At 43.6% G+C, this 12,391-nt stretch overlaps 1 protein-coding gene and 1 pseudogene across 1 annotated transcript in view; one reads left to right on the top strand and one right to left on the bottom strand.

Annotated features, from left to right (window-relative positions):
• Window positions 1-12,391, bottom strand: part of DSCAM (DS cell adhesion molecule) — a 695,428-nt gene that overhangs the window by 596,289 nt on the left and 86,748 nt on the right. The window lies entirely within an intron of this gene.
• LOC120856843 lies at window positions 4,407-5,257 on the top strand (annotated as a pseudogene).

Below are 12,391 nucleotides of genomic sequence, written 5' to 3'. Positions count from 1 at the left end.
GAGGGTGCTTTTCTCACTACAGCTGCCCCATCCAGGCCACCTGAGAGCCGAGATGACCTGGACACACCCATGGCTCTTTCACCAATCCTCTCTCTTCAATGCATCCCTGGCTTTGAGACCTGGCCACTCAGCCTCAAAAGCAAGAAGCATCGCAGTGGTTTCATCTTTCCTTTAGTAACATATTCCAGGCACAATAGCTACTCCAAGCCTTTATCCACCCCCTCTTCTCCCATCACAGGCACGGCAGCATCTTAGCCCTGCTTAGACTCTCAACAATGAAACCAGGGCCCCGCCTGCCTTCCAAACAGTCCTGAGTAACGAGGTCTCTGCCAAGCGCCACCCTCACCCGTGCTCGGTCATGTCTGACTCTTTGCAACCCCTTGGATTATAGCCCATGAGGCTCCTGTGGCCGTGGGATTTCCCAGGCAAGAATACTGGAGTGTGTTGCCATTTCCTACTCCAGGGAATCTTCCTGACCCAGGGATCAAAGCCCCATCTCCTACACTGCCAGACAGGTTCTTTACCACTGTGCCACCTGGGAAACCCCTCCAGGAAAATAGTATGTATCAATACTTTATTCCAAAACTCCTGGCTATCTTGTTATTTATTACATGTTGAAAGGAAAGTTGTATCTATTGAGAAGTAAAATGACACAGTGGTCTTCAGTGCATGGAAAGATCACTGCTTTTCATGTTTTCTGTTTCTCTTTCCAGGGGCTTGAAAATGCAAGTAACTCTTTCAGTCACGTTTCGTCTTCCAGGTTTTAAAATAAGAGGAGTCTGCATCCACACCACTCTCACCTTAGAGCAAAGAAAGGAGAATGAACGCAGTATGCAACCACGTGCTGCTGCCAGTCTGAACAAAAAAACTGGAATTGGTGTTCTTTTCTAAAACACCAAGCTTTCATACACTTTGGAGATTCCTAAATAGTACAGCCCTAACTTGGATGTAATCTGTAGAATGTCGTAAATATTAAATTAGTGGTTTATATAGAAACCATAAGAAACGTACAGAAAGGGATGTAGCTCCTATAAAGTCTGAGATTCGATACTGAGATAAAATCCCTTTTAGAAACACATTCGTTAAAGCAGATTCTGATGTGACCCAACAGTTCACTCCATAGGCTAAACAGTTCATGCCAGAGGCTAAAAGTAAATTAATCAGGCAACATTCTAATGAAATTAATTTATACTGAGAGAATCAAGTAGCAATGAGACCCTAACCCAGAAAGTGAGCCAGAGTGAGGCTGTTAGGAAGTATGGCAAGGAAGGGAGAGTCAGCGTCTAGGAGCAGGGCTGTAGGATTCAGGCAGAGATGAAGGCCTAACTCACCGCAGCATTTTCTGACACATCCCTGCTGCCTGACAGGGGGAGCATATGAACTTCTCGAGTGGTTTTATTACTCTCCTCTCCCATACTGTTGCCTCAGAATTTTATTTTATAGTTTGTGACCATATCTATTTTTCCACCTACTTAATTCTGATCCCCTTGAAGAGAGGGACTAAGTTGCATTCAACTGGGTTGCCAAACTAAGTTTAACATGAGGCCTTGCTGTATAAAGTGAGTGCTCAAAAATAGCTTTGAAGCAAAGAGTGAATAAATATGTCACTGTGCATATACTGCATGCACGCACGCACGCACACACACACGCACGCACACACACACACACACACACATGTGGTCCCATGAGTCTGCCTAAGGCATAGCCCTGACATTCCCATGTCCTTCCTTTTCTGTCCTCCCTGCTTGGCACCTTTTCATCTGTCAGAGCTGGGCTCCAAGTCACAGATGGTGATGTTCACAGAACTGTGATATCCATCATCATGGGGCTAGTAGCCTTAATTTAAGTATCTCCTGGACTGTAAAAACCATGAGCATCTCTGGACTCTAACATATACTGTCATATATTAGGCACTCAGTAAATATTTACCCAGATAAGTGGAGTGGAATATGTAAGTAAGGGCAGAAAAGCTTAAAGTTATTTTTGGTTTAATTAGAAAAAGCACATTAAATATCATTTCTTTTAAGTCTTACATGGTGTACTGACTATAACACAAAACCATGACGAATGACAGTATAAGACTGTAGCTTTTCTTGTTTTTTTTTTAATTAATTTTTAATTGAAGGATAGTTGTTCTACAACATTGTGCTGGTTTCTGCCATACATCAACATGAATCAGCCATAGGCACACACATGACCCCTTCCTCTTGCTCCTTCCTCCCGCCTCCCACAACATGCCATCCTTCTAGGTTGTCACAGAACCTGGGTTTGAATTCCTTGAGTCATGCAGCATAGTTACACTGGCTCTCTGTTTTGCAAATGGTGGTGTATGAGTCTCCATCCTGCTCTCGCCATTCACCCCGCCCTCTCCTTGTCCCACTGTGTCAAGTCCGTTCCCTAGGTCTGTGTCTCGACTGCTGCCCTGCAAATAGGCTCATCAGTGCCATCTTTCTAGATTCCATATATATGTGTTAATACACGCTCTTTATTTCTCTCTTTCTGATTTACTTCACTCTATATAATAGGCTCTGGGACCATTCACCTCATTAGAAGCGACTCACATGCATTCTTTTTTATGGTTGAGTAATATTCCATTGTGTATATGTACCACAACTTCCTTACCCATTCATCTGTTGATGGACACCTAGTTTACTTCCATGCCCTAGCTATTGTAAATAGTGCTGCAGTAAACACTGGGGTACATGTAAGGCTATAACTATTAACCAGGGAAAGGCCATGGAGCTCTTTCAGCAAGTGAAGAGACTCTCAAGGCCCTGACCTGGCATGTGAGAGCAGAGGGCACGGGGTCTGGGAAGGGGACTGAGCGCCCAGAGCAGGCAGCACTATGCCTTCCCTTCTATCTCTTCACCAGGAACCACCTCTGGAATATGTGCAAGTATTGATTAGAAAGACATGTTTCCCTATGGCCGCAGTTAATTAAGAGTCCACAAGCATAACTGGAGAGAAAAAAACTACCTGCTTATGTACTGATCCCTCAGAGTTGTCCACTCTGATGAAGTGAGGTGAAATCCGATCTCTGTGGGCTGGGGGTCCCCACCAAGTGCACAGGGCCCCTCAGCAAGCAGAGTTTCTATCTGTAAAATGGTAAGAATAACAGTCCCTACTCTGCAGGATCTTTTACACATATACACTTGTGCAAAAGGGCTGTCTTATACATGTAGACACACATGTACACGCAAGACATGTATATGGACATGTACGTGTGTGCATATATTAAATAATTGTGTTATATATGTATATACATATAAAACAAATAATATATATATTCTTGGTGTGTGCTCAGGCATATCCAACTCTTTGTGACTCAGTAGATTGCAACCTGCCAGGCTGACCATCGAATTTTCCAGGAAAGAATACTGGAGTGGGTTGCCATTTCCTTCTCTAAGAGATCTTCCTAACCCAGGGATCAAACCCGCATCTCCTGCATTGAAAGCAGATTCTTTACTGCTGAGCCACTGGGGAAGCCAGTATATGTTCACAGGTAGGTGGCTCAGATGCTAAGGAATCTGCCTGCCAATGCAGGAGGCCAAGGTTCAATCCCTGGGTCAAGAAGATCTCCTGGAGAAGGGAATGGCAATCCACTCTAGTATTCTTGCTTGGAAAATTCCAAGGACAGAGAAGCCTGGCAGGCGGCAGCCCACTGGGTCACAAAGAGTAGGACATGACTGAGCACAACACAATGAACACAACACCAGGGAATAAAAATAAATGCTGAATCACAGTTACTTTAATAGATTCCAGCTCTGAATGTGATGGGGTTTCAGAAGAGGGGAGTGGCAGTCTGAACTGATTTTTTTCTATAGCATCTCATATGGTAATAGAGGAACTGTATCCCACCCAATCAAATCCTGGTAGTCCTAGGAGGCAGGGGATGAGCACCCAATCAGACAGCAATACCCATTTCAGGTCACGTCTGAGTGTGTGGTACTTGACACATGGATATTATTCACACTCTCACCACAGCTCAGATGCAACAGTGCAATTAGAGTTCCAAATATCTTCCCTCACTCTTCACTCTCAAAACGTCCTGGAAATTCCTAAGTTGGGCAGATAGCTTCTGAATAAATCAAATTAGCAATCAGTAAAATAACAACAACAAGATAAGATATGCAAAAATCTCAAACAATGACATGGCAAATGCCAAGAGAAAGAAACATGTGAATGTTAATGTATTAATTTAAAGCCTGTGCATCCAACACTACTTCCTCAGGAAACACACATGCAGATTTTTCTATCTGGGCAGTGCATACACAGGGAGGAAAGGAGGGGGTGGTTAGAAACTGGGGATAAGATCACAACCTAGAAAGGGCTTTCAAACAGTGGTGCTGAAGAGTCTTGAGAATCCCTTGGACAACAAGATTAAAATAGTCAATCCTAGCCCTTTTGGCTCTCTGAGCGGCACCACGGTGGTCGGCAAGAACAAGCGCCTTACGAAAGGAGGCAAAAAGGGAGCCAAGAAGAAAGTGGTTGACCCATTTTCTAAAAAAGATTGGTATGATGTGAAAGCACCAGCTATGTTCAATATAAGGAATATTGGGTAAACATTGGTCACAAGAACTCAAGGAACCAAAATCACGTCTGATGGCCTCAAAGGTCGTGTTTTTGAAGTGAGTCTTGCTGACCTGCAGAATGATGAAGTAACATTTAGAAATTCAAGCTAACTACTGAGGATGTTCAGGGCAAAAACTGCCTGACTAATTTTCATGGTATGGATCTTACCCATGACAAAATGTGCTCCATGGTCAAAAAATGGCAGACCATGATTGAAGCTCACATTGATGTCAAGACTACTGACGGTTACTTGCTTCGTCTATTCTGTGTGGGTTTTACTAAAAAGCGCAACAATCAGATTCGGAAGACCTCTTACACCCAGCACCAGCAGGTGCGCCAGATCCGCAAGAAGATGATGGAAATCATGACCCGAGAGGTGCAGACAAATGACTTGAAAGAGGTGGTCAATAAATTGATTCCAGATAGCATCAGAAAAGACATAGAAAAGGCTTGCCAATCTATTTATCCGCTCCATGATGTTAGAAAAGTAAAAATGCTGAAGAAGCCCAAATTTGAATTGGGAAAACCCGTGGAGCTACATGGTGAAGGTAGTAGTTCTAGAAAAGCTACTGGGGGTGAGACAGGTGCTAAAGTTGAGCGAGCTGATGGATACAAGCCACCCATCCAAGAATCAGTTTAAAATGAAGACTCTTAATGATGATAAATAAAAGATCTTATTTGTGGTTAAAAAAAAAAAAGTTAGTCAATCCTAAAGGAAATCAACCCTGAATATTCATTGGAAGGACTGAGGCTGAGCTGAAGCTCCAATACTCTGGCCACCTAATGGGAAGAGCCGACTCACTGGAAAAGACCCTGATGCTGGGAAAGACTGAAGGCAAAAGGCAAAGGGGCAGCAGAAGATGAGATGGTTAGATAGCAAACTCTGGCAGATACTGGAGGACAGAGAAACCTGGCATGCTGCAGTCCATGCAGTCACAGAGTTGGACACAACTTAGCAACTAAACAACAACATAAAGGGCATTGGTTAGAAGAGTGACATAAGGGCAATGTGGGGATAATTTGAGAAATAGAGCAAGGCCATGAGGGGCTAGGTGAGTCGTGGAAGCAAGTGTTGAACAGAATAAGACGTTCGGGTGTGTGGGACTCAAAGAGACAGCAAACAAGCATGTTTTCTGTCAACAGACATGATGGATTTGCCATTTCTTTTTCTTTCCTGGTGGCTCAGATGGTAAAGCATCTGCCTACAATGAGGGAGACCTGGGTTCGATTCTTGGGTCAGGAAGATCCCCTGGAGAAGGAAATGGCAACCTACTCCAGTAGTGTTGCTTGGAAAATCCCATGGACAGAGGAACGTGGTAGGCTGCAGTCCATGGGGTCACAAAGAGTTGGACATGACTGAGTGACTTCACTCACTCACTTTCTTGATCCAGGAACATACACTAATTTTAAAAAATTAAAATACCTTTGTAGCTATTTTTGTTGTAGTACATTGGGATATAGTTCTTAAAAATAATCTCAAAGATACATCATGTAAGCATGTCTCTTTAAAGTTTACTGGAGAATGGCCAGCATGCTTGTCTGCCCATGACCATGGCATCCGCTCTCCATGTGCACACAGATGGCATTGCCCCGTGGGCAGGGGGACTTCCTGATAGCAGCATGAACTTTGGCTCTTGGAGTCTTCACTTCCAGCTCAAGGTGCACTGTGGCTTCTTTTGAAAGTGAAAGTCTCTCAGTTGTGTCCAACTCTTTGTGATCCCATGGACTATACAGTCCATGGAATTCTCTAGGCCAGAATACTAGAGTGGGTAGCCGTTCCCTTCTCCAGGGGATCTTCCCAACTCAAGGATTGAATCCAGCTCTCCCGCGTTGCAGGTGGATTCTTTACCAGCTGAGCCACTAGGGAAGCCCAAGAATAGTGGAGTGGGTAGCCTATCCCCTCTCCAGGAGATCTTCCCAACCCAGGAATTGAACCTGGGTCTCCTGCATTGAGGTGGATTCTTTAGCAACTGAGCGATCAGGGAAGGCAATGGCACTAATTTTCCACTTTTGCACACAAGGTTCTGTCTGCCTGGATGGCTCTTCCTCCAAATGTATTCACATTTCCCTGTCCGGCTGCTGCTCTGCTATCACCTCTCCAAAACATCCTCACCAACCACTCAATTTAAAGTGTTTTGTTGTTAAGTCACTCAGTCATGTCCAACTCTTTGTGACCCCATGGTCTGCAGCATTTCAGGCTTCCCTGTCCTTCACTATCTCCCTGAGATAGTGTTTAACAGCCCCAAATTCTTACCCTTTCTTGGTTTATTATTAGCAAATGTATCATATTTTACATGTTTGTCTCAATACTTCTGTTTTCTTCTCCCATTGGAATTCAGGCTTCATTAAGACAGGAATTTTTACCTTTTTAAAATTGTCCTATCTTATCCACAATTCACAAGTGGTTCAGTGGTAAAATAATCTATCTGCCAATGCAGAAGACACAGGAGATGTGGGTTTGATCCCTGGCTTGGGAAGAGATCCTGGAGTAGGAAATGGCAACCCTCTCCAATATTCTTGCCTGAAAAATCCCATGGAGAGAGGAGGCTAGGGGGGCTACAGTCCATGAGTTCACAAAGAGTCAGGGATATGACTGAGTGACTGAGCACAATATATATCATATCCCCCGTCCCTGAGACAGCACCCAGCACATGGGAGGGTCTTAGAATGCATCTGTGGAATGAAAGAATGAATGCATTGGGGATAGCTTGTATGGAGGTCATAGTTTAAGGAAGAAGGGGAACAGGAAAAGGGGGCAGCCAGGGCAGGAAAACCAAGAGGAATTCCATCCACAGGAGAGAAAGGGGTTAATAAAGAAGAAAAGGGAGAGAAACAGAGGAGAGTGAGGCACAGGGCTTTTAGGAGGAGAGGCCAGGACAGCAGCACCAGATGCCAGGGTGGGGTCCAGAGGGGACGACCGTGGCCTTTCAGAACGAAATGGTTGTGGGTGACTTTCAACAACGTCGTTTCAGTAGATGATCCAGGTTGACAATTGCCAGGAGTTAAAGGTGGAGCTGGTGGTACAGAACCCACCTACCAATGCAGGAGACGTAAGAAACGTGGGTTCGATCCCTGGGTCTGGAATATTCCCTGGAGGAGGGCATGGCAACCCTCTCCAGTATCCTTGCTGAGAGAATCCCCACATGGACAGAGGAGCCTAGAGGGCTACAGTCCATGGGGTTGCAACGAGTCACACATGACTGAAGCGACTTAGCGGAGCATAGCACAAAGGGAAGATTTAAAAAGTAGAGCTAATGAAAACAATCCAACTGAGAAAGAAAGAGGGAGGCAGGGAGGCAGATTGGCCAGCTGGTCTTAGCAGCACAGACTCTGGAAAGAAGGCTTATTATTGATACATTAGAGGTTGTGTACCAGTGTGTGTGTGTCTCACTTTGTGTATCTGAGTGTATCTGTGAGTGAGTGTGTATGTGATCATGTATGTATCTGTGTGTCTGTGTGTCTGTGTATGTGCAATTGTGTATGTTATCTGTGTGTGTGTCTGTGTGTGTGTGAGTGTAGGATGACCCAGGAGACAGAAATCAACATAGAATTAAGAAGCCATTGACACTGTGAATTTTGATTTTTCTGTTTCCCTCCCAGGATTTAAGGTACTACAATGTTCACACTTCAATTTATTGGGGATCTTTTCAGACAATAATTTTATGGCAGCTCAGAACTAAGTTTCCAAGTCAAAAGAATTGACCTATACATGTGCTGTTGATGCAAATAGAAAATAGTGGGAACAAATTAAAAAAAAAAAAAAGACAAAGCCTTGCATAAAATAAATAAATAAAGCAAATAAAAGCCCTATAAGACCTGAAAACAGAGGCAAAATAAATTCTCTGAAGAGGAAAATGCATTTTGTTCTAATATTCTCTTAATAGATTTTTTAAAAAACATGATAAGAAGATTGAAAGAAACCGAGGGAACTCTGGATAGATTATGCAAATACTCATTCCATTTCTCTGCTTTTGGGTGAAGCATGGGCACCGTTTTTAAAGCTGAAAACCCCCAGCACTCGCTATCTCTGTTCCCCAGCTGGTGAGCACAACCAAAGGATTATGCATAATGAGTCCCTGATCCCTGGCAGCAAAGACATTTATGCGCAGCTCAAAACACTCTGGGATGCTGCAGTTCTCGGGGACTTAGAAGGAAGATTTTTTAAATACAGTTCCATGATTTTCACCAGCTTATCTCAACCAGGAGGTTAAATATGCTCTCTCTTCTGCACCTTGCTCTTTCAGAGAGAGAAGGAAGCTGGGAGGAATTTGCTGCTTCTGCAGCTAGGAATGGTAATGACTTTGACTCTGATTCTAGGTTATCCAATAACTACTAAGACCTCCCTTCATCTCCCCTCTTTTTGGAAGTATACGGTTTACACCAGCAAATATCCTACACTAAGTTTTGCCATAATTATTATTTTTATAATAACCTATCTAGCATAGAAAAATGTCTTGCATCATTTAGGCTCAGAGAAATAAAATGAACATAATATGCTATATTTTCATTGTCTCCTCTTCTGTACCTCAAATGACTTGATTTGCCGGGGTGGGGGGGGGGAAATCACTCCAATCCAACTGTTTTAATCTAGGATTCCACGACTTCATTTTACACTGTCTCATTCAACAAATACCCCATGGCTGGTGACTATGTCTTTCTACAGGCGCTCCTGTCACCAGTGTTCTTAGATCCAGGTGTGCTGCAAACGCAGGTTTTGTTAGGAATACCCCCAGAATTAGGGTTCAGTGCATAATAGAGCCCACCTTCGTCTTGCAAACACTATCTTGGTCTGAAGGGAGCTACAGCCCTGCATGTAGAGCAAAGAAAAAGATCCAAATAAAATTACCCCGGAAATGTCTACTCTTGCTAAAACAGTCATGGGCAAAGGCATCTATAGTCTTCATTCTGATAAGAACGGATGAGAACAGTCTCTCTTAAGTGAACCTCAGAGATAAGATCATGTATTAGGGAAATAAATAAATTGCAGCTATATTTGCCTGAATGCTTTAACACGTTCCAGACAGAAATGATTAAGGAAGATGCTTCTTCTTTATACTTTCCCTGCTGTGTACTCTGTAGTATCAGGTCAGACTACCTGTATGTAATCCTGAACTTCCTAAAGGGAGTTCCTTGATCAAAAGATAGGAACATAAACACTCCTAGAGCCCTGGGTACAAATAAACTGTGTGTCACTTTAACAAATATGATTTAAAGGGTGGTGGTCGGCTTGGATGGTTTCCAGCAAAAACCGCCTCCCAAGTTCATCACTGGAAATGGATTCAAGATGATTCATTAAAAAATAAAACATAATTTGAAACAGAATGACAAGCTCTGTAGTTTAATATTTGGGTGGCACAGGCACCCGGAGTTTATAAAATTCAAATTAAATAGCCAGTCATCATTCTCTGCATGCTGTCAGGGTTAATTCAGATCGCTTTCCCCACTCTCGCCTTCTCTGATTCAAGCTCGGCAAAGCAGAGCTATAATTAGGGAACGGGCAGTACTCACTGTTCACCAGTTGGGTGTAAGCTTTAAACTAATAACTCAGCAATTACGAGAAAAATGAGCAGTAATTACACCCATTTTACTCGCGGCTAGACAGATGGAACATTTTCTTCTCGTTATTGGCAAACTGTCACCACATTTATTTCATTTTTACTGTTTACTATTTGTTGTACTTTGATTAAGAGTAATTACAGGCTAGGAAAATATGAAAACCATGAACATTGGGTATTTTTAAAAAATAGAAAGAGGCCCTTTTCCTCGATCTGTCTTGCCGGAGCTCTCGTTTTAGATCCTGTTGAAAAGATACCAGCGTTCTCAAGAAATCTTGAGTCAGCCTTTGGTTCTGTGATGGCTCTTCAGCAGGGAATTTCCAAGCTTACTGATTATTTGGATCATCACAGGCCACAAATACTGACTTGTTCTCTTACAAAAGCCTCCTTTTCCCTCATCTGTATGCCTTTCGTGCCAGTGACCAAGTAGAGCAGAAATTCACCTTTGCCCAGAATAAAGGAATTACTGTAGAAACAGATCATTGCTATCGTTTTCCTGGTTTTTAGGAAGAGAAATTTATTTCCCCTCCCAACCTTGTAAAATAATTTCATATACATTGTGTAGGAAACAATGAGAGTAAGAGCTGCCTACTAAAACTTCCCTCTGAAGCCCTGTAAATAAATCTCACCAATTCTAAGATCACATAACATTTACATTTTACTTGCTGACAAGGCATAAGCAGTATTGATAATACCAGTGGGGGGAATATACTTGAAATCATTTTCAGCCACCACATTTCTTAACTGGTGTTATTCACTAATTTATGTGGGCTAGAAACTTGTACTAGTTTTAAAGAAATATTAATGAGAAAAGAGCGCATATAGAAATTTCATTCACTGCACATAGATTTCAGCCAATATTAAACATAGAATCCATTTTAAAGTAGGTCCCTGTGAGTAAAATGACATGTGCGCCACTCCTATGATTCTCTCTGATGCTTCAAAAAAAATTGTGAACCATGATTACTGAGGATGGAGTCCAAATTCTACCCATGGATGACACAGTCAGTCCCAGGAGAAATATTAATAAAAGCCATTACAGTCTACAATTGGCCCATACAAACACATGATTTTGCAGGAAAAAAAAAAATGCTGTTCCTCCTTCCTAAAAGACACACTTGGAAATATCTGAGAAGTGATGTTTGGCCTCAGTTTTTCTTAATGGAAGAAAACAAAAAAAAGGCTCTGTTCTACAAGGGCCGCATATTGATTCATGGAAATGCCAAGTGTTAATGCACGGACTCGCTAATGGCCCTGCCTGTGCGGTAATCTGCTGTGCTGGTGCGATGCATGGAATTGATTAGTTTCCTTAATGAGCCTCAGATGGTGCTGTACTGGGGTGCAGAATGCAAAGCAGGGTGAGTGTGCAGCTGGAGAAAACCACCTCACCTCGGAGGAGCCATGGAGAGGGAAGCGCGGGGCAGAAAACGCGGGCGGGGTAGAGCTGGAGGGGAGCTAGGGAAGCAAGAGGGCCTTTCTCACGTAGGCGATGCAGCAGGGTCTGCGTATCTGGCTTTCTGCCGGACAAAGCAGGTGATGCTCAGAACCCAGTGGTGATGCTGCAGTGACCACATGCAGCCCTGAGAACAGCCAGGGGTGACCCTCGCCTCTGCCCCTTACTGTGGCGGAGCCCTAGCCCTCTGCCCCCTGATCCACAGCTTCCTGGGATCCAGGAAAGAGGGCAATGGTGTTGCCACCTTACCTGAGTATATGTAGAAACTGTGTCACAAAATTGTATCCATAAACATACTGAAAGAGGAAGTAATAGGAAGCTGGTAAGAAAGTCAGGTGAATATTGGACAGCCAGGGTGGTGTGTGTGAGTGGGAACCTTCGGGGGTGGTGGATAACCCCAGGAAGCTGGCTATGGAGGCCAAGGGAGCCCAGGAAACACAGGCTGTGAGCAGGAGGCCAGCTCGCACGCTCCGTGTGCTGGGCCGACTGCCAAGAGTGGTGTCAAAACCTAAGAAAGCACAGAGAAAGGAAGGAGGAGAGCTCTCCTTTCTCGGTCACCACTCCCCGACACACACACACCTTAAACACACACCACACACATATACCACACACCATATACACACACACACCACAGGCAGACACACACATACCATATGCACACACCACACACACATCACACATCATATACACGCAACACATGCAGCCATGTATATACCATATACACACCACACATACCAGACACACATGCAGCATATAAACACACGACACACATACACACGCTACACACAGACATATATATCATACACATACC

The sequence above is a fragment of the Oryx dammah genome, unplaced genomic scaffold, assembly GCF_014754425.2.
Source record: "Oryx dammah isolate SB20612 unplaced genomic scaffold, SCBI_Odam_1.1 HiC_scaffold_2, whole genome shotgun sequence".
Classification (NCBI taxonomy): Eukaryota; Metazoa; Chordata; class Mammalia; order Artiodactyla; family Bovidae; genus Oryx; species Oryx dammah.
The sequence above is the reverse complement of the archived record's forward strand: the minus strand, read 5'-3'. Positions and strand labels throughout refer to the sequence as shown.